Source organism: Bufo bufo, chromosome 6 (genome assembly GCF_905171765.1).
Source record: "Bufo bufo chromosome 6, aBufBuf1.1, whole genome shotgun sequence".
In the NCBI taxonomy this organism is placed as follows: Eukaryota; Metazoa; Chordata; class Amphibia; order Anura; family Bufonidae; genus Bufo; species Bufo bufo.
In genome coordinates, this window is record NC_053394.1 from 189,529,126 (window position 1) to 189,553,391 (window position 24,266).

The 24,266-nt window shown below is 41.8% G+C and overlaps 1 long non-coding RNA gene across 1 annotated transcript; it reads right to left on the minus strand.

Annotated features, from left to right (window-relative positions):
- Window positions 1-962: 962 nt before the first annotated feature.
- LOC121004336 lies at window positions 963-23,266 on the minus strand. The gene is made up of 3 exons (XR_005779688.1): window positions 23,256-23,266; window positions 14,534-14,541; window positions 963-1,051 (listed from the first exon to the last, which is right to left on the minus strand). It is a non-coding gene; the product is annotated as an uncharacterized LOC121004336 (long non-coding RNA).
- Between the last annotated feature and the right edge of the window lie 1,000 nt (window positions 23,267-24,266).

Sequence of the window (24,266 nt, forward strand, 5' to 3'; positions counted from 1 at the left end):
GATCCATTCGTTGTAGTAGCCTGTATCATTACGTTCGGTGTTAGGGGCTGTTGTTCAAATATATTATCTATATTAGACTTAGTTCCAGATTGTCTGTTAGATCTTATTATCCCTGTATTAGTAGAATAATCATTGGTATCATCATCATAAACAGAAAAATCATTGTAATCAGAATCCTGGTCCTCGCACATAGTTTTATCTATCGTATTGTAATGAATGCTGGCGCAATGTTCTGTGTTTATTACAGTCCCACCTCTAGTTCCTGTTGATGTTACTAAATCCCTATCAAATTTTTTTGTTTTAATATTAATAATTTCGTTCTCTTTTGTTCTTATCCGTGTTCCTAGACAAGGAGAAGTCCTCTCCGAAACTTTCAGTTCCGGTGACTCTCTCTCACAAGGGAATCACACTGTCTGTGCCTGCATCCTTGGACTCTGGGTCCACCGGTAACTTCATTCAGCAAGCTCTGGTCCATCAGTACCGGCTCCTTACAATCCGTCTAGAAAGGCCTCTGTCAGTGGCTTCTGTAAATGTACTGCCACTTCCCAAACCTGTGATTTCTGTTACTATGCCCCTTAAAGGCTTTCTGTCTTTCACTGCCTGCGCCTAATACTAAAATAGACGGCGCAGGTGTGGGTTTTGCGGGGCACGGAGGGGACTGAGGATGTCAATAATCTTTTCAAGAGCGTGCCAAACGGTGAGAGGACGGAGCCTCTAGGTGCTGCAGCAATGCCCCCTAGCACCTAGAGGCTCATTTGCATATTATAAAAAACATTATTTAGTGCGAGCGGCGGCAAGTAGGGAGATATGTCATACAGTTATGTTCTGCTGACATTAGCACATCTCTAATGTCAGCCAGCTACATAACAATTTTTCTGATGACAGAAACCCTTTAAGTTTCAAATAGGGGTTCTGCATTCAGAGATTATTTCCTTCTAGGTGCTGCCAGCGTCTGTGAATCCGGTCTTCCCTGGCTGCGTCAGCACACTCAAGTTCTGGACTGGCACTCCGGTCAGATTCTGCTTTGGGGATCATCCTGTCAGTCCACCTGCTTATTGGAGCTCCGACCTGCTTCCTTGCCTACGGTACCTGAAGACCTTCCTGGACTTCCGCAGCATTATGCCAGTTTTGCATATGTCTTCAGTAAGAAAGAGGCCGAGACCCTGCCTCCTCACCGTCCATATGATTGTCCGATAGACCTTCTGCCTGGTGTCCTCCTCGTGCTCGATACTACCCACTCTTGCTTCCTGAGACCCAATGTCTGATTACATCAAAGAGAATCTCGAGAGGGGATTTATCCAGAAATCTACTTTGCTAGCCAGTGCTGGGTTCTTCTTTTGTACAAAAGAAAGATGGATCCTTATGCGAATGTATCAACTATCGAGTCTGAATAAGGTCATGGTCAAGAATCGATACCCTCCTCCGGTAATCTCCAAACTTTTTGACAGGATCCGGGGAGCTAAGTTCTTCACTAAATTAGACCTGCGCGGTGCATACAACCTTATCCGCATTTGAAAGGGCGATGAGTGGAAGACTGCTTTAAACACTTATGATGGTCAGTAGTAAGAGGGTATATGTTTCGTCAAACTGCAAAGTGACAGGTACCACGCCCTCTTTTATACAGATACCCCGCCCCTTTTATATTGCTTGATATTAAATTTATATTGCTTGATATTAAGTTTATATTGCTCTATATTAAATTTATATTGCTTGATATTAAGTTTATATTGCTTGAAAGGAAATTTATAGTGCTTGATATTAGCCTCCCAGACATCCTTCACAGATTATTGCTAATGCTCGGCAGTTTACAAATGAAGACAAAAGCCTACTGTAAGCAGGATGTTGAGGTTTGAGAGCTTCCTGACAGCTTACTACAGATTTTGACATCTACCCCTCGATAAACCTGATATTTGTAAACAAACGGGTTAGTTCATCATACAGCCTTCTATCTATTTATCAAGTATCTTTCTATCTACTTATCTATAGTCTATCTATCCATCTATCTATCTGTTATCTATCTATCAATCCATTGTATCTAGACAACTGTCTATCTATCTATCTATCTATCTATCTATCCACTTATCTATACAACTATCTATCCAGCTATCTGTGATCTATGTATCTATACATCCATATACCCCATCTATCTAAATTCTATCTATCCTTCTATCTATCTTTCTATCTACCTATCTATAGTCTATCTATCCATATATCTGTTTTCTATCTATCTACTTATCTATAGTCTATCTTTCTATCTATCTATCTATCTATCTATCTTTTCATTTATCTATCTATCTATCTATCTATCTATCTATACAGCCATAAACCCCATCTATCTAAATTCTATCAATTTATCTACCTATCTATCTATCTACCTATCTATAGTCTATCTTTCCATCTATCTGTTATCTATCTATCTATCCATTTATCTATCTATCAATCCATTTTTATCCAGACAACTGTCTATCTATCTATCTATCTATTCATGTATCTATTCAACTATCTATCTAGCTATCTGTTATATATCTATGTATCTATACATCCATATACCCCATCTATCTAAATTCTATCTATCCTTCTATCTATCTATCTATTTATTATCTATCTTTCTATAATCTATCTAGCCATCTACCTGTTTTCTATCTATCAATTTATCTATCAATTATCTATCTATCTTTCAATCTACCTATCTATAGTCTATCTTTCCATCTATCTGTTAGTTATCTATCTATCCCTTTATCTATCTATCTATCTATGTTTCTATACATCCATATACCTCATCTATCTAAATTCTATCAATTTATCAATGTATCTATCTATATTTATATCTACATATCTATGTATCAATTACCTATCTATCTATCTATCTATCTATCCTGTCTATCTACAGACATGTCAGGACATGTCCTAATATAAAGTTTATACATATATCTATCCATCTATCTGTTATCTATCTATGTAGCTAAACAACCATATATCCCATCTATCTAAAATGTATCAATTTATCTATCTATCAATCAATTATCAATCTATCTTTCTATCTACCTATCTATAGTCTATCTTTCCATCTATCTGTTATCTATCTTTCCATTTATCTATCTATCTATCTATCTATGTATCTATACAGCCATATACCCCATCTATCTAAAGTCTATCTATCAATTTATCTACCTATCTATCCTTCTATCTATCAATTATCTATCTTTATATCTACCTATCTATAGTTTATCTTTCAATCTATCTGTAATCTATCTATCTATCCATCTATCTATCTATTTTATCCAGACAACTGTCTATCTATCTATTTATCTATCTATCCAGCTATCTGTTATCTATCCATTTATCTATCGAACTATCTATCCAACTATCTATTTATCTATCTATCCAGCTATCTGTTATCTATCCATTTATCTATCGAACTATCTATCCAACTATCTATCTATCTATCCAGCTATCTGTTATCTATCTATGTATCTATACATCCATATACCCCATCTATCTAAATTCTATCTATCTATCTTTCTTTCTATCTACCTATCTATAGTCTATCTATCCATCTACCTGTTTTCTATCTATCTATCTATCTATCTATCTATCTACTTATCTATAGTCTATCTTTCCATCTATCTATATTTATAGTGCTTGATATTACCCCTTAAGGACTCAGCCCTATTTCACCTTAAAGAGGACCTTTCACCGATTATTACACTATGAACTAACTATACAGACATGTAGAGCGGCGCCCGGGGATCCCACTGCACTTACTATTATCCCTGGGCGCCGCTCCGTTCTCCTGCTATGTCCTCCGGTATCTCCGTTCACTAAGTTATGGTAGGCGGAGTCTGCCCTTGTTCTTCTGTAGCGCTGGCCAATCGCATTGCAGAGCTCACAGCCTGGGAGAAAATAACCTCCCAGACTGTGAGCTCTGTGCTGCGATTGACCAGCGCTAGAGCAGAACAAGGGCAGACTCCGCCTACCATAACTTAGTGACTGGAATCTCCGCCTACTATAACTTAGTGAGCGGAGATACCGGAGGGCATAGCAGGAGAACGGAGCGGCGCCCGGGGATACTAGTAAGTGCAGTGAGATCCCCGGGCGCCGCTCTACATGTCTCTATAGTTAGTTCATAGTTTAATAATCGGTGAAAGGTCCTCTTTAAGGACCAGGCCATTTTTTGCAAATCTGACCAGTGTCACTTTAGGTGCTGATAACTTTAAAACGCTTTGACTTATCCAGGCCATTCTGAGATTGTTTTTTCGTCACATATTGTACTTCATGACACTGGTAAAAAATTGCAAATTTCTAAGTTTCAATTTCTCTACTTCTTTAATACATAGTAATACCTCCAAAAATAGTTATTACTTTACATTCCCCATATGTCTACTTCATGTTTGGATCATTTTGGGAATGATATTTTATTTTTTGGGGATGTTACAAGGCTTAGAAGTTTAGAAGCAAATCTTCAAAAACCCAATTTTTAGGGACCAGTTCAGGTCTGAAGTCGCTTTGCGAGGCTTACATAATAGAAACCACCCAAAAATGACCCCAGTCTATAAACTACACCCCTCAAGGTATTCAAAACTGATTTTACAAACTTTGTTAACCCTTTAGGTGTTTCACAAGAATTAATGGAAAATAGAGATACAATTTCAAAATTTCACTTTTTTGGCAGATTTTCCATTTTAATAATTTTTTTCCGGTTACAAAGCAAGGGTTAACAGCCAAACCAAACTCAATATTTATGGCCCTGATTCTGTAGTTTAAAGTAACACCCCATATGTGGTCGTAAACCGCTGTACGGGCACATGGCAGGACGCAGAAGGAAAGGAATGCCATAGGGTTTTTGGAAGGCAGGTTTTGCTGGACTGTTTTTTTTTTTACACCATGTCCCATTTGAAGCCCCCCTGATGCACCCCTAGAGTAGAAACGCCATAAAAGTGACCCCATCTAAGAAACTACACCCCTCAAGGTATTCAAAACTGATTTTACAAACGTCGTTAACCCTTTAGGTGTTCCACAAGAATTAATGGAAAATAGAGATACAATTTCAAAATTTTACTTTTTTGCCAGATTTTTCATTTTAATAATTTTTTTCCGGTTACAAATTAAGGGTTAACAGCCAAACCAAACTCAATATTTATGGCCCTGATTCTGTAGTTTACAGAAACACCCCAGATGTGGTCGTAAACCGCTGTACGGGCACACGGCAGGACGCAGAAGGAAAGGAATGCCATACGGTTTTTGGAAGGCAGGTTTAGCTGGACTGGTTGTTTTGACACCATGTCCCATTTGAAGCCCCCCTGATGCACCCCTAGAGTAGAAACTCCAAAAAAGTGGCCCCATTTTAGAAACTACGGGATAGGGTGGCAGTATTGTTGGTACTAGTTTAGGGTACATATGATTTTTGGTTGCTCTATATTACACTTTTTGTGAGGCAAGATAACAAGAAATAGCTGTTTTGGCACAGTTTTTATTTTTTGTGATTTACAACATTCATCTGACAGGTTAGATCATGTGATATTTTTATAGACCAGGTTGTCACGATACCTAATATGTATACTTTTTTTTTTATTTATGTAAGTTTTACACAATGATTTCATTTTTGAAGCAAAAAAAATCATGTTTTAGTGTTTCCATAGTCTGAGAGCCATAATTTTTTTCAGTTTTTGGGCGATTACCTTGGGTAGGGTATGATTTTTGCGGGATGAGATGACTGTTTTATTGGCACTATTTTGGGGTGCGTGTGACTTTTTGATCGCTTGCTATTACACTTTTTGTGATGTAAGGTGACAAAAAATTGTTTATTTAGCACAGTTTTTATTTTACATTTTTTACGGTGTTCATCTGAGGGGTTAGGTCATGTGATATTTTTATAGAGCCGGTCGATACGGACGCGGCGATGCCCAATATGGATTCCCGTTTCTGGTCGATTAAAACAACATTTATTTCCTATTGTTAAGACTAATATAAATCGGGAAAAAGAAAAGATTTAAAATTAGAGGTGCTGGTGAACTCTGCGGCTAGGAACATAGGTTACTTCACCTATATATTCTGCCTATCCGAATGCGACTATTCACATCATAGATATTTCAACAGATTTTTCCGATCTCCACTTTCCAGCTACGGTATTTCTTCTACTAGCTGGGATCTTGAATCCGAATCTATATGGGTCGCATTCAGAGAGGCAGCATGTCTGTTGGGATTATTTCTCAGTCCCTAACTTCATTTTTTTGGTGTATGCTCTAATACGGCACCCTGCCGCTTGTGTATCTTGCGCGAGGTGTCTGCAGTTACACCAAGCCCAGACACTGAGTTACAGCCGCACCTAAACTAAAAGCTGGATTGCAGCTCCCCCAACATGTTTCGCCACAGATGTGGCGTCTTCAGGGGAAATGGAGCTACTGTCAACACGAGCGCCATTTGAGCCAGTGTTTTTAACTACTGTGGGTGGGTCTTTCCTTATCAGATATCCAATCAATAGAAGGTGCTCATGTGGTAGTGATACAATCTGGCCAATCACAACAGTCAATACTGATTCTCGGAGATGAACTGGTTGAAAATGCATTCGATTCATAATACATGCACAGAAGAAACTTGCGATCATAAATAAAAAGTTCTTGCGCATGCGTATGGACTTAGAAGAGAATGCACCCGATTCACAGAACATGCGCAGAATAAACTTACGATCATAAACAAAACCAAAAAGTTCTCGCGCATGAGCATGGACTTAGAAGACATTGGCGATACGCAAGTATTACGAATCAATATTGACTGTCGTGATTGGCAGGATTGTATCACGACCACATGAGCGCCTTGTATTGATTGGATATCTGATAAGGAAAGACCTTAGTTAAAAACACTGGCTCAAAAAGGCGCTCGTGTTGACAGTAGCTCCATTTCCCCTGAAGACGCCACATCTGTGGCGAAACATTTTGGGGGAGCTGCAATCCAGTTTTTAGTTTAGGTGCGGCTGTAACTTACTGTCTGGGCTTGGTGTAACTGCAGACACCTCGCGCAAGATACACAAGCGGCAGGGTGCCGTATTAGAGTATACACAAAAAAAGTGAAGTTAGGGACTGAGAAATAATCCCAACAGACATGCTGCCTCTCTGAATGCGACCCATATAGATTCGGATTCAAGATCCCAGCTAGTAGAAGAAATAGCTGGAAAGTGGAGATCGGAAAAATCAGTTGAAATATCTATTATGATGTGAATAGTCGCATTCGGATAGGCAGAATATATAGGTGAAGTAACCTATGTTCCTAGCTGCAGAGTTCACCAGCACCTCTAATTTTAAATCTTTTCTTTTTCCCGATTTATATTAGTCTTAACAATAGGAAATAAATGTTATGTTTTAATCGACCAGAAACGGGAATCCATATTAGGTATTGCCGCGTCCGTATCGACCGGCTCTATAAAAATATCACATGACCTAACCCCTTAGATGAACACCGTAAAAAATTTAAAATAAAAACTGTGCTAAATAAACCCTTTTTTGTCACCTTACATCACAAAAAGTGTAATAGCAAGCGATCAAAAAGTCACACGCACCCCAAAATAGTGCCAATGAAACCATCATCTCATCCCGCAAAAATCATACTCTACCCAAGGTAATCGCCCAAAAACTTAAAAAATTATGGCTCTCAGACTATGGAAACACTAAAACATGATTTTTTTTGCTTCAAAAATGAAATCATTGTGTAAAACTTACATAAATAAAAAAAAAGTATACATATTAGGTATCGCCGCATCCGTGACAACCTGGTCTATAAAAATATCACATGATCTAACCTGTCAGATGAATGTTGTAAATCACAAAAAATAAAAACTGTGCCAAAACAGCTATTTCTTGTTATCTTGCCTCACAAAAAGTGTAATATAGAGCAACCAAAAATCATATGTACCCTAAACTAGTACCAACAATACTGCCACCCTATCCCGTAGTTTCTAAAATGGGGCCACTTTTTTGGAGTTTCTACTCTAGGGGTGCATCAGGGGGGCTTCAAATGGGACATGGTGTAAAAAAAAACTGTCCAGCAAAACCTGCCTTCCAAAAACCGTATGGCATTCCTTTCCTTCTGCGTCCTGCCGTGTGCCCGTACAGCGGTTTACGACCACATCTGGGGTGTTTCTGTAAACTACAGAATCAGGGCCATAAATATTGAGTTTGGTTTGGCTGTTAACCCTTTATTTGTAACCGGAAAAAAATTATTAAAATGAAAAATCTGGCAAAAAAGTAAAATTTTGAAATTGTATCTCTATTTTCCATTAATTCTTGTGGAACACCTAAAGGGTTAACGACGTTTGTAAAATCAGTTTTGAATATCTTGAGGGGTGTAGTTTCTTAGATGGGGTCACTTTTATGGAGTTTCTACTCTAGGGGTGCATCAGGGGGGCTTCAAATGGGACATGGTGTAAAAAAAAACAGTCCAGCAAAACCTGCCTTCCAAAAACCGTATGGCATTCCTTTCCTTCTGCGCCCTGCCGTGTGCCCGTACAGCGGTTTACGACCACATATGGGTGTTTCTTTAAACTACAGAATCAGGGTCATAAATATTGAGTTTGGTTTGGCTGTTAACCCTTGCTTTGTAACCGGAAAAAAATTATTAAAATGGAAAATCTGCCAAAAAAGTTAAATTTTGAAATTGTAGCTCTATTTTCCATTAATTCTTGTGGAACACCTAAAGGGTTAACAAAGTTTGTAAAATCAGTTTTGAATATCTTGAGGGGTGTAGTTTATAGAATGGGGTCATTTTTGGGTGGTTTCTATTATGTAAGCATCGCAAAGTGACTTCAGACCTGAACTGGTCCCTAAAAATTGGGTTTTTGAAAATTCCTGAAAAATTTCAAGATTTGCTTCTAAACTTCTAAGTCTTGTAACATCCCCAAAAAATAAAATATCATTCCCAAAATGATCCAAACATGAAGTAGACATATGGGGAATGTAAAGTAATAACTATTTTTGGAGGTATTACTATGTATTATAGAAGTAGAGAAATTGAAACTTAGAAATTTGCAATTTTTTTACTTCATTTTTGTAAATTTGGTATTTTTTTATAAATAAAAATGATTTTTTTTTTAACTTCATTTTACCAGTGTCATGAAGTACAATATGTGATGAAAAAACTATCTCAGAATGGCCTGGATAAGTCAAAGCGTGACACTGGTCAGATTTGCAAAAAATGGCCTGGTCCTTAAGGTGAAATAGGGCTGAGTCCTTAAGGGGTTAATATCAAGCACTATAAATATAGATAGCTGGAAAGATAGACTATAGATAAGTAGATAGATAGATAGATAGATAGATAGATAGATAGATAAATTGATAGATAGAAAACAGGTAGATGGATAGATAGACTATAGATAGGTAGATAGATAGTTGATAGATAGATAGATAGAAGGATAGATAGAATTTAGATAGATAGGGTATATGGATGTATAGATACATAGATAGATAACAGATAGCGGACAAAAAATGACATCTCTTATTGTCAGCAGCTGGAACATTCAGGGCCTGAACGCTTCAGCCTTCGGATTTAAGACGCACAATCCAGACTTTACCCAAAGACTAAAAAACATTGACATACAGATCCTCCTAGAAACGTGGACTAAAACAGAGACTAAATCCTTGGTGCCCACCGGATACAGGGAGATCTCTGTCCCTGCTCTAAAAAACAAAAGCGTCAAGCTGGGCCGGAGCTCAGGAGGAATATTAGTCTGGTATAAAGAGGAGCTCCATGAGCAGATCAGACCAGTAAAGAGAGGAGACAGCCACATCTGGGTAAGGATAGCCCGCTCCATCCTCACCTCTCCGGCTGACGTCTACCTCTGTGCAGCATACATAGCTCCACCAGAGTCTCCATACTTCAATCCCGACAGCTTTGAGATCCTACAGAGGAAAGCTGCCCATTTTCAGGCCCTGGGCAATGTTCTCATCTTTGGAGACCTCAATGCAAGAACAGGGAGGGAGAGAGACTACCTGACAACTGACGGAAATGTCTATATATTCGGAGCAGACACTGACTGTGACAGCTCAATGCACACCGAGAGGAACAGCTATGACAGCACAGTAAACAAAAGTGGCAGAACATTGCTGAACTTATGTCGAAGCCTCGGACTTCATATTCTCAATGGCCGCACCAAGGGAGACTCTCTTGGTAGATATACCCTAAACTCCCATGTAGGCAACAGTGTGGTAGACTATGACATCACAGATATGGACCCCAAAAATGTTAGTGGCTTCATAGTCACCCCACAGACACACCTGTCAGACCACAACCAACTGCTCCTATACATAAAATCCACAAGTAAACTACCGGCACAAACATCTGAGCAGACCGGCCTCTTTAACCTACCTCCATCTTTTAAATGGTCCAAGATGTCAGCCCCAATGTATATGGAGACCATAAACAGCACAGAGATCCAGAAGATGCTCCATAACTTCCATAGGAAAGTGTATGAGCTGAATCCAGAAGTAAATCCAGGAGTAAATCTCGCGGTAAGGGACTTTAATAATATACTTTGCACCATGGCAGAAATGTCTGACCTCAAAAGATGCAACAGAAGGCCAAAAAAGCAACAACACAACAGCTGGTTTGACCGGGAGTGTAAAGATATAAGGAAGGCGCTAAGAATGGCCTCAAATAGGAAACACCAAGATCCGAACAACCCCAGTCTGAGGGAAGCCTACAACAACATACAAAGGCAATACAAAAATACCCTCAGAAAGAAAAAGTAAGGCAACATCTCAACCAAGCTCCTCCAACTCCAAGACGCTCTCCAGGACAACTGCTTCTGGGAACTATGGAAGAAGATGGACAAAACCAGCAAGAACCCCAACCTCCACATCCAAAACGGCAACATCTGGCTCCAGTACTTCAAGGATCTGTACAAAGCCATCTTGAGGGAGGACCAAAGCCCAGAACAAAAAGAAATCACGAAAAAGCTGAAGGATATGGAGGAAAAAATGAAAGATTTCAAAAACCCTCTAGACACACTGATCACGCTGCAGGAGATAACAGAGAGGATCTCAATGATAAAGAGTAAAAAAGCCAGTGGTCCAGATGGGATTCTTCCAGAAATGATCAAATACAACCCGCCAGGTATCCAGGCCGCATTAGTAAAACTCTACAATGTTGTGCTGAGTGACGGCTACTTCCCCCAGAGCTGGAACCAGGGCATCATCACCCCCATACACAAGGGCGGAGACAGGTATGACCCAGCCAACTATAGAGGGATATGTGTCAGCAGCAACCTGGGAAAACTCCTCAGCAGTATCCTGAATAAGAGGATCCTCAGCTTCCTCACCCAGCTCAACATCCTCAGCAGAAGCCAAGCAGGCTTCATACCAAACCACCGCACCACGGACCACATCTACACCCTGCAGAGCCTCATCAAGAGCCATGTCCACAATACAAAGCATGGAAAGATCTATGCCTGCTTTGTGGACTTTAAGAAGGCTTTTGACTCAGTGTGGCATCCGGGCCTATTCCCGAAACTTCTTGAAAGCGGAATAGGAGGAAAAACATATGATGTCATCAGAAGCTCCTACACTGAGAACAGATGCAGCGCAAGGTAAATGGGAGGATAACAACTTATTTCCAGCAGAGCCGAGGAGTCAGACAGGGCTGCAGCCTCAGTCCAACCCTGTTTAACATCTACATCATGGGTGTCAAACATGCGGCCCGCAATGAATATCTTTGCGGCCCGGCAAAGATGCAGCATTGCAGACTGCTATGTATGAGCCGGGAGAGAGGAGGGGCTGGAGTCCGTAACTAGGGGCGGGGCCCGGTGCAGTCACTGTACTCTTACACCGGGCCCCGCCGCTCACCAAAGTATTTATAAACGTGAATCCTTATCCTGTTATTAAGTTGAACTAACGCTGCCCTCTCCCATGTTCCCATGTTCCCCTGTATCCCCATAGCACTTACTTAAGCTTCAATAGCAGGCAGAACGGACGGCAGCAGTAACGTCACTCACTGACGTCGAGCGCCTGCTCCGCCCACTTTATGAATGAAGCAGGCGGAGCAGACGCGCGACGTCAGTGAGTGACGTTACTGGTGCTGTCCGCTCTGCCTGCTATGGAAGCGTGTTCGTAAGTGCTGTGGGGATACAGGGGAACATGGGAACATGGGAGAGCGCAGCGTTAGTTCAACTTAATAACAGGATAAGGATTCACGTTTATAAATACTTCGGTGAGCAGAGGGCCGGTGTATTGGGGGACACTGTTATGAGGGGGATCTGTGGATGACATATAGCAGTGTCATCCACAGATCCCCCCCATAACAGTTCCATCCACAGATCCCCCCACCTCATAACAATGCCATCCACAGATATCCCACCCCATAGCAGTACCATCCACAGATATCCCACCCCATAACAGTTCCATCCACAGATCCCCCACCTCATAACAATGCCATCCACAGATCCCCCATAACAGCACCATCCACAGATCCCCCACCCGATAACAATGCCATCCACAGATCCCCCCACCCCATAACAATGCCATCCACAGATATCCCACCCCATAGCAGTACCATCCACAGATCCCCCATAACAGTGCCATCCACAGATCCCCCATAACAGCGCCATCCACAGATCCCCCATAACAGTGCCATCCACAGATCCCCCATAACAGTGTAATCCACAGATCCCCCATAACAGTGCCATCCACAGATCCCCCATAACAGTGCCATCCACAGGTCCCCCATAACAGTGCCATCCACAGGTCCCCCATAACAGTGTCATCCACAGATCCCCCACATGACAGTGCGTCATCCACAGATCCCCCATAATAGTGTCATGCACAGACCACCATTAATTCAATGCCCACCAAAAGCACAACTTTTGGTTAAAAATATTTTTTTCTTATTTTCCTCCTCAAAAACCTAGGTGCGTCTTATAGTGAAGTTTAATATTTGTATATATATATAGGTCTCACTTGTGTTATTGGGCAACGGGATGTTGGGGGTCAGCAGTCATGAAACAACAATGTTGTTCTACAGGGAGTGCAGAATTATTAGGCAAGTTGTATTTTTGAGGATTAATTTTATTATTGAACAACAACCATGTTCTCAATGAACCCAAAAAACTCATTAATATCAAAGCTGAATATTTTTGGAAGTAGTTTTTAGTTTGTTTTTAGTTTTAGCTATTTTAGGGGGATATCTGTGTGTGCAGGTGACTATTACTGTGCATAATTATTAGGCAACTTAACAAAAAACAAATATATACCAATTTCAATTATTTATTTTTACCAGTGAAACCAATATAACATCTCAACATTCACAAATATACATTTCTGACATTCAAAAACAAAACAAAAACAAATCAGTGACCAATATAGCCACCTTTCTTTGCAAGGACACTCAAAAGCCTGCCATCCATGGATTCTGTCAGTGTTTTGATCTGTTCACCATCAACATTGCGTGCAGCAGCAACCACAGCCTCCCAGACACTGTTCAGAGAGGTGTACTGTTTTCCCTCCTTGTAAATCTCACATTTGATGATGGACCACAGGTTCTCAATGGGGTTCAGATCAGGTGAACAAGGAGGCCATGTCATTAGATTTTCTTCTTTTATACCCTTTCTTGCCAGCCACGCTGTGGAGTACTTGGACGCGTGTGATGGAGCATTGTCCTGCATGAACATCATGTTTTTCTTGAAGGATGCAGACTTCTTCCTGTACCACTGCTTGAAGAAGGTGTCTTCCAGAAACTGGCAGTAGGACTGGGAGTTGAGCTTGATTCCATCCTCAACCCGAAAAGGCCCCACAAGCTCATCTTTGATTATACCAGCCCAAACCAGTACTCCACCTCCACCTTGCTGGCGTCTGAGTCGGACTGGAGCTCTCTGCCCTTTACCAATCCAGCCACGGGCCCATCCATCTGGCCCATCAAGACTCACTCTCATTTCATCAGTCCATAAAACCTTAGAAAAATCAGTCTTGAGATATTTCTTGGCCCAGTCTTGACGTTTCAGCTTGTGTGTCTTGTTCAGTGGTGGTCGTCTTTCAGCCTTTCTTACCTTGGCCATGTCTCTGAGTATTGCACACCTTGTGCTTTTGGGCACTCCAGTGATGTTGCAGCTCTGAAATATGGCCAAACTGGTGGCAAGTGGCATCTTGGCAGCTGCACGCTTGACTTTTCTCAGTTCATGGGCAGTTATTTTGCGCCTTGGTTTTTCCACACGCTTCTTGCGACCCTGTTAACTATTTTGAATGAAACGCTTAATTGTTCGATGATCACGCTTCAGAAGCTTTGCAGATTTAAGAGTGCTGCATCCCTCTGCAAGATATCTCACTATTTTTGACTTTTCTGAGCCTGTCAAGTCCTTCTTTTGACCCATTTTGCCAAAGGAAAGGAAGTTGCCTAATAATTATGCACACCTAATATAGGGTGTTGATGTCATTAGACCACACTCCTTCTCATTACAGATATGCACATCACCTAATATGCTTAATTGGTAGTAGGCTTTCGAGCCTATACAGCTTGGAGTAAGACAACATGCATAAAGAGGATGATGTGGTCAAAATACTCATTTGCCTAATAATTCTGCACGCAGTGTATGAAAATGTACGATTTTTTAATTTTTTTTTGATGCGGCCCACATAAACTTAAATTTTGTTTTTTTGGCCCATGCTAGCCTTTGAGTTTGACATGCTTGATCTACATCAATGAGCTGGCGGCGGCTCTGGAGTCCTCCACAGAACCTGGTCTCACCCTCCATGACACCGAGGTGAAATTTCTCCTTTATGCAGATGATCTTCTGCTACTATCGCCAACTGAGAAAGGTCTCCAAGATAACCTGAAAATCCTGGAGAAGTTCAGTAATACGTGGGCACTGCCCATCAATCCAAAGAAAACCAACATCATGGTGTTCCAGAAAAGAAACCGAAAAGCAGCCGGGCGTCCTCCCTTCCTGCTAAACAACTGTCCAATTTCAGAAACCGACAGCTACACCTACCTGGGCCTAGAAATCAGCCAATCAGGGAGTTTTAAGAAAGCCATGGAAACACTGAAAGACAAGGCGAGCAAAACCTTCTATGCCATCAGAAGGCGTCTGTATCACCTTAAAGCACCAGTGACCGTCTGGCTTAAAATCCTTGACACCATCATCGCCCCAATCCTCCTGTATGGCAGCGAAGTCTGGGGCCCAGAACGGGCAAAGTGGGACTCTGGGCCAACAGAACTATTCCACCTAGAACTCTGCAAACACTTTCTCCAGGTCCACAGGGGCACCTCAAACAGCGCCTGTCGAGCAGAACTGGGCAGATTCCCACTCTACTTTGCTGTACAGAAGAGGGCGCTATCATTCAGAGCCCATCTTCATAGCAGCAGTCCCAGCTCCTACCATCACAAAGCCTTGCTACACCAAGAAGCCCCAAAAAAACAAAGCACCCTGCAACAAGTCACCAATATAGCCTGACAAAGGGCGAAATCCAGAGGACGATACACAAGTACAAAGAGGAGTATATTAGCGTCTGGAGGAACGAAATAAGAACATCCCAGAAGCTGACAGTATACCAGAGCCTGCAGAAGGAGTACAAACTGGCCCCATATCTGGGGAAACTCCCCAATCCAAAAGACCGACAAGATCCTGAGCCGGTACAGACTGAGCGCCCACAGCCTGCTCATTGAATCCGGGCGTCACTGACAGAGGTACATGCCCAGGGAGAGCAGACTGTGCCAGCAGTGCGACCAGGAGACCGTGGAGGGGATGAGGCTCATTTCCTGCTGCGGTGCCCCAAATACTCAGCAGTGAGGGAGACTCACTTCAGGAGACTGTCTGATCTCTGCCCAGACTTCACCTCCATGGACGAGGAAGAGAGACTCTCCATACTGCTGGGGGAAGAGGAGAACACAGCGGCCATAGCAGCACAATATATTACTGCCTGCCATAGACTGAGAGGAGCCTGATATACCATGGAATCCTATACCCCCACCCTGTATATGTCCCCATCCCCCAACCCTACCCAATTATTTCCCACTTGCTTTGGCAATGCTAAAATGTATTTAGTCCTGCCAATAAAGCTGATTTGATTTGATAGCTGGATAGATAGAGAATTGGATAGATAAATGGATATATAACAGATAGCTGGATAGATAGATAGATAGATAGACAGTTGTCTGGATAAAATGGATTGATAGATAAATGGATTGATAGATAGATAGATAGAATTTAGATAGATGGGGTATATGGATGTATAGATACATAGATATATAACAGATAGCTGGATAGATAGATAGTTGGATAGATAAATGGATAGATAACAGATAGATGGATAGATAGATAGATAGATAGATAGATAGATAGACATTTGTCTGGATAAAAATGGATTGATAGATAGATAAAAGGATAGATAGATAACAGATAGATGGAAAGATGGACTATAGATAGGTAGATATAAAGATAGATAGATAATTGATAGATAGAAGGATAGATAGGTAGATAAATTGATAGATAGACTTTAGATAGATGGGGTATATGGCTGTATAGATACATAGATAGATAAATGGAAAGATAGATAGATAACAGATAGATGGAAAGATAGACTATAGATAGGTAGATAGAAAGATAGATAGATAATTGATAGATAGAAGGATAGATAGGTAGATAAATTGATAGATATAATTTAGATAGATGGGGTATATGGATGTATAGATAGATAAATAGATAGATAGATAGATAAATGGAAATAGATAGATAGGATAGATAGGTAGATAAATTGATAGATAGAATTTAGATAGATGGGGTATATGGCTGTATAGATAGATAGATAAATGGAAAGATAGATAGCTAGATAGATGGAAAGATAGACTATAGATAAGTAGATAGAAAACAGATAGATAGAATATAGATAGGTAGATAGAAAGATAGATAGAAGGATAGATAGGTAGTTAAATTTATAGATAGAATTTAGATAGATGGGGTATATGGTTGTTTAGATACATAGATAACAGATAGATGTATAGCTATGTGTATAGACTTTATATTAGGACATGTCCTGACGTGTCTGTAGATAGACAGAATAGATAGATAGATAGATAGATAGATAGGTAATTGATACATAGATATGTAGATAGAAATATAGATAGATAAATAAATTGATAGAATTTAGATAGATGGGGTATATGGATGTATAGATACATACATAGATAGATAAATGTAAAGATAGATAGATAACAGATAGATGGAAAGATAGACTATAGATAGGTAGATAGAAAGATAGATAGATAATTGATAGATAGATAAATTGATATAATTTAGATAGATGGGGTATATGGCTGTATAGATAGATAAATGGAAAGATAGATAGATAGATAGATAGATAGATAGATAGATAGATAGATAGATAGATAGATAGATAGATAGATAGATGGAAAGATAGACTATAGATAAGTAGATAGATAGAAAACAGATAGATGGATAGATAGACTATAGATAGGTAGATAGAAAGATAGATAGATAATAGATAGATAGATAGATAGATAGAATGATAGATAGAATTTAGATAGATGGGGTATATGGCTGTATAGATACATAGATAACAGATAGCTGGATAGATAGATGGATAGTTGGATAGATAAATGGATAGATAATAGATAGATGGATAGATAAATAGATAGATAGATAGATAGATAGATAGATAGATAGACAGTTGTCTGGATACAATGGATTGATAGATAAATAGATAACAGATAGATGGATAGATAGACTACACTGCGTGCAGAATTATTAGGCAAATGAGTATTTTGACCACATCATCCTCTTTATGCATGTTGTCTTACTTCAAGCTGTATAGGCTCGAAAGCCTACTACCAATTAAGCATATTAGGTGATGTGCATCTCTGTAATGAGAAGGGGTGTGGTCTAATGACATCAACACCCTATATTAGGTGTGCATAATTATTAGGCAACTTCCTTTCCTTTGGCAAAATGGGTCAAAAGAAGGACTTGACAGGCTCAGAAAAGTCAAAAATAGTGAGATATCTTGCAGAGGGATGCAGCACTCTTAAAATTGCAAAGCTTCTGAAGCGTGATCATCGAACAATCAAGCGTTTCATCCAAAATAGTCAACAGGGTCGCAAGAAGCGTGTGGAAAAACCAAGGCGCAAAATAACTGCCCATGAACTGAGAAAAGTCAAGCGTGCAGCTGCCAAGATGCCACTTGCCACCAGTTTGGCCATATTTCAGAGCTGCAACATCACTGGAGTGCCCAAAAGCACAAGGTGTGCAATACTCAGAGACATGGCCAAGGCAAGAAAGGCTGAAAGACGACCACCACTGAACAAGACACACAAGCTGAAACGTCAAGACTGGGCCAAGAAATATCTCAAGACTGATTTTTCTAAGGTTTTATGGACTGATGAAATGAGAGTGAGTCTTGATGGGCCAGATGGATGGGCCCGTGGCTGGATTGGTAAAGGGCAGAGAGCTCCAGTCCGACTCAGACGCCAGCAAGGTGGAGGTGGAGTACTGGATTGGGCTGGTATCATCAAAGATGAGCTTGTGGGGCCTTTTCGGGTTGAGGATGGAGTCAAGCTCAACTCCCAGTCCTACTGCCAGTTTCTGGAAGACACCTTCTTCAAGCAGTGGTACAGGAAGAAGTCTGCATCCTTCAAGAAAAAAATTATTTTCATGCAGGACAATGCTCCATCACACGCGTCCAAGTACTCCACAGCGTGGCTGGCAGGAAAGGGTATAAAAGAAGAAAATCTAATGACATGGCCTCCTTGTTCACCTGATCTGAACCCCATTGAGAACCTATGGTCCATCATCAAATGTGAGATTTACAAGGAGGGAAAACAGTACACCTCTCTGAACAGTGTCTGGGAGGCTGTGGTTGCTGCTGCACGCAATGTTGATGGTGAACAGATCAAAACACTGACAGAATCCATGGATGGCAGGCTTTTGAGTGTCCTTGCAAAGAAAGGTGGCTATATTGGTCACTGATTTGTTTTTGTTTTGTTTTTGAATGTCAGAAATGTATATTTGTGAATGTTGAGATGTTATATTGGTTTCACTGGTAAAAATAAATAATTGAAATGGGTATATATTTGTTTTTTGTTAAGTTGCCTAATAATTATGCACAGTAATAGTCACCTGCACACACAGATATCCCCCTAAAATAGCTAAAACTAAAAACTACTTCCAAAAATATTCAGCTTTGATATTAATGAGTTTTTTGGGTTCATTGAGAACATGGTTGTTGTTCAATAATAAAATTAATCCTCAAAAATACAACTTGCCTAATAAATCTGCACTCCCTGTATATTGGCTAAGTGTCTCAGATATTATCATATCAGAGTGAGGACTTTGTCCATATATAATACTTGCATCTACTTTACTAAGTATAAGTCTCAATGTTGCTTAAAGTCTGGCATCTAGTATGGCCAGTACTCTGGATCAATCCCAGGTTTTAGAATAAGATCAAATGCACGTGGCTCAACACGTTTCTGTGCTCTTATTGTTAGTGCTCTTCGTCAGACCTTGTTCGCATAATATCCCTGCCTGAAAGTAACTATGATACTCTGGTGAAAGTATCGGAACTAGGATGGCCGCATCCGGCCGTGTGAGCAGCAAACTTTATAGGGGAATACACCCCGCCCCCAGGGGCATGGCTTGATGAGGCCAGCCAGTCGGATGTGAGAGACTTCTCTGTATTCATCCGACTGTCAGAACACCTCATAACCTCAAAATGCAAGCCTCCGGGGGAAGGGCTAAATGCGCAAATTGTATCGGGGGGGGGGGGGGGGGGACGGGACAATTACGTTTTTAAACCAGTAATACCAATAAAGTTTATTTATTTTATTTTAACGCTCCTATCAGGCTTAGGTTAAGCAGCTAGGTGTTGCCAAAATCCCAGACCGGCACCTGAGATCCAGTCCGGTATTTGATCCCACCTGGCTGCCAATCAGTCCAGCAGCACGCACTGGGAGGAAAATACCTGTTATCCCAGACAATACCCTTCACTGTGTCACAGCAGACATACACATACAGCTTTATATATTAGATATATATAGGTATATAGCGATAGTATAGTGAAATTTGTGTGGGTAAAATCTTCAAACATGCGCACATGTTTTTTCTTTTTTAAAGAAGAAAAAAAAAATTGGCCTGGTAAGGAAGGGGTTAACATAGCTAACCAGGCCCAGCTACTTTTCAAAACTGGAGTGAGTAGTGTAAAAATGCAAAAAGTCTCAAAAATGTTGTGCATGTGACCTTACATTTTGAACACAAAATTCTGGAGTGCATAGCTTGCTAAATTTCCTCTTCTAGTGTTTTATAGTTAAAAGTAGTTCATTGTAATTAGGGTTACTGTCTGTATTTCATTGTGCCCATGGTTAGGGAAGCATAAACAGGTCAGAGACAAAGTTGTGGAGATATATAGACAAGGATGGATTATACAAAATATTCCAAACGTTAAACATCCCACTAAGGCCTCCTGCACACGAACGTATTTTTTTGCGGTCCGCAAAAACGGGTCCCGTTTTTCCGTGATCCGTGCCCGTTTTTTCGTCCGTGGGTCTTCCTTGATTTTTGGAGGGTCCACGGACATGAAAAAAAAGTCGTTTTGGTGTCCGCCTGGCCGTGCGGAGCCAAACGGATCCGTCCTGAATTACAATGCAAGTCAATGGGGACGGATCCGTTTGACGTTGACACAATATGGTGCCATTTCAAACGGATCCGTCCCTATTGACTTTCAATGTAAAGTCTGGAGTCCCTTTTATACCATCGGATCGGAGTTTTCTCCAATCCGATGGTATATTTTAACTTGAAGCGTCCCCATCACCATGGGAACGCCCCTATGTTAGAATATACTGTCGGATATGAGTTAGATCGTGAAACCTCATTTCCGACAGTATATTCTAACACAGAGGCGTTCCCATGGTGATGGGGACGCTTCTAGTTAGAATATACTACAAACTGTGTACATGACTGCCCCCTGCTGCCTAGCAGCATCCGATCTGTTACAGGGGGCCGTGATCAGCACAATTAACCCCTCAAGTGCCGCACCTGAAGGGGTTAATTGTACTATCATATCCCCCTGTAAGAGATCAGGGCTGCCAGGCAGCAGGGGGCAGACCCCCCCCTTCCCTCCCCAGTTTGAATATCTATTGTAATAAATCGTTGGTGGCACAGTGTGCGCCCCCCCCGCCCCCCCTTCCTCCCTCTATTGTAATAAATCGTTGGTGGCACAGTGTGCGCCCCCGCCCCCCCTTCCTCCCTCTATTGTAATAAATCGTTGGTGGCACAGTGTGCGCCCCCCATCGGCCCCCCCCTCCCTCTATAGCATTAACAACATTGGTGGCCAGTGTGCGGCCTCCCATCTCCCCCCCCCCCGATCATTGGTGGCAGCGGGTCACTAGCAAAGATTCATACTTACCTGGGAGAGGCGATGTTCGTGTCCGGCCGGGAGATCCTCCTACTGGTAAGTGACAGTTCATTTAGCAATGCGCCGCACAGACCTGAGGCTGTCACTTACCAGTAGGTGGAGTTCCCGGCCGGACACGAACATCGCAGCAGCCGGTAAGTATGAATCTTCTACTACTGTACTATTGCTATGTAACCATGGCAACCAGGACTGTAGTAGCGTCCTGGTTGCCATGGTTACCGATCGGAGCCCCAGCGATTAAACTGGGACTCCGATCGGAACTCCGCTGCCACCAATGATGATGGGGGGGGGGGGGGGGGAGATGGGAGGCCGCACACTGGCCACCAATGTTGTTAATGCTATAGAGGGAGGGGGGGCCGATGGGGGGCGCACACTGTGCCACCAACGAATTATTACAATAGAGGGAGGGGGGGGGGGGCGCACACTGTGCCACCAACGAATAATTACAATAGAGGGGGGGGGGGGGGGCCGCACTGGCCATCAATGATATTCAAACTGGGGAGGGGGGGGGGGGGTCTGATCTCTTACAGGGGGATATGATAGTACAATTAACCCTTTCCGGTGCCGCACCTGAAGGGGTTAATTGTGCTGATCACGACCCCCTGTAAGAGATCGGGTGCTGCCAGGCAGCAGGGGGCAGTCTTGTACACAGTTTGTAGTGTATTCTAACTAGAAGCGTCCCCATCACCATGGGAACGCTTCTGTGTTAGAATATACTGTCGGTTCTGAGTTTTCACGAAGTGAAAACTCAGCTTTGAAAAAGCTTTATGCAGACGGATCTTCGGATCCGTCTGTATAAAAAGTAACCTACGGCCACGGATCACGGACACGGATGCCAATCTTGTGTGCATCCGTGTTCTTTCACGGACCCATTGACTTGAATGGGTCCGTGAACCGTTGGCCGTGAAAAAAATAGGACAGGTCATATTTTTTTCACGCCCATGCTACACGGATCACGGATGCGGCTGCAAAACGGTGCATTTTCCGTTTTTTCCACGGACCCATTGAAAGTCAATGGGTCCGCGAAAAAAAACTGAAAACGGCACAACGGCCACGGGTGCACACAACGGTCGTGTGCAGGAGGCCTAAGTCATAGGAAAAAATGCGTATAGCAGCACAACGAAAAATTATAGTCTTATCTTGTGGTTGTGCCAGCCGTGTTGGGAGCCAGTCAGAAGTTCCCCCTTGGATGCGTCATATAGAAGAAACCGCAGCACTCTCCTGTCTTCAATTCAGTGGAATTTATTTCACCAGCCAAAAAAATGCGACGTTTCGACCGTAAAGGTCTTTCTCAAGCAACATACAGAGTGAATAGTAACAGACATATATACCCATTCAATCCCTCCCAGTAAGTCACATGTCCCAATTAAACATGTAAATGAAGTGAAAATTACACCAATATAGTGGATCCTCTTTTCATCCACCCACCTGTGATTAAAACCAATAATATATTCCTCCTCTCTATCCACACAGTGACAAAATCATATACCATTAACATGGTGTTTACTCACAAAGATCATTGCAAAGTCTGGCTGGCACATCATGGAGGGGACTTGCCTCTTCTTCCTGTGTAGTGTGAAAAGGCGCGCTTCCCAGCGTCTCCATGTCAGAGCTGCGCATGTGTCATGAACACGTGCAGATTCATGGGACACGTGAGCTGTCTAGCGCTCCTGCAGGGTCAGTGCGCCTGCGCATCAAGTACAGAGCCGGCTCTCTCTGCTGTTGTGTTCCTCCTGCTGCTATGGTGACGCCTGTATTCAAATCAGGCAGGCGTGCCACAGCGTGACTCTGGGGCTGTGATTCAGCACTTCTAAGTGTATCCAGTGCTGTCCATGTGTAGCGATTGTCTCTGCTATGTACACAGTGCTTCGGTGTTCAGAATTAACCCTGTCAGGACTACCTACTAGAGTTTTAACCCCTACAAATACTAGGATTATGTATAATAGTCCTATCACAGTGTGGAGGAAAAACAAGTCTCTGTTCAGTTCAGTATAGTGTGCCTATTTTGAATTCTCTGTTAAGGCCTTTGGGTTCAAGTGTTTGCAGTTCAAATATCCACCTTAGTTCAGACTTTTTCAATAGTCTTTCTCTATCACCTCCTCTTCTTCGTGGTAATATCCCATCAATCACCCGGAACCGAAGTTGGGAAACATTGTGTCTATGTTTCAAGAAATGTTCTGGTACCGGTTGTTCATTTTTCGGGGTGTCCTCCTGTCTCTCTCCTGAGAGTAGTTTACTTATAAGGTAGCGATGTTGGTTAACCCTATTCCTGAGTTTCTGCGTAGTCTCTCCTACATAGAACAGCCCACAGGGACACTGTAGTGTATAGATTACGTATTCTGACCTGCATGTGTAATAGCCCTTTATGTGGTATACCTTGCCTGTTCTAGGGTGTGTAAAGCTGCTACCTTTAAGCATATTATTGCAGTTGCAGCAGCTCAAACAGGGGAAACAGCCTCTCCTCTTTACTTTGGGTAATACTGAGGGTTTTGTGTCGGCATGTATCAGCCTGTCCCCTAGATTATGTGACCTTCTGTACGAAAGGAGGGGAGTGTTGCGGAATTCTTCAATTCCAGGGAATGTCCGTGACAATATGTGCCAATTCTTTTTGAGGACCTGTGCTATTTGTGTACTTTGTGCCGTGTACGTGGAGACGAAGGGAATCCTTCTGTTTTCTTTTTTAGGTTTATTCTCATTCAGTAGTTCTTCACGTTCTATATTTATGCCTCTGTACCATTGCTTTTGGGTAACCTCTCTGTTCGAATTTGTTGCACATCTCTTCCAATCTGGTTTCCAGTCTATCTTCCTCTGATACTATTCGTTTTACCCTCAGTAGTTGACTGTAGGGCAATGACTCCTTCATAAACTTAG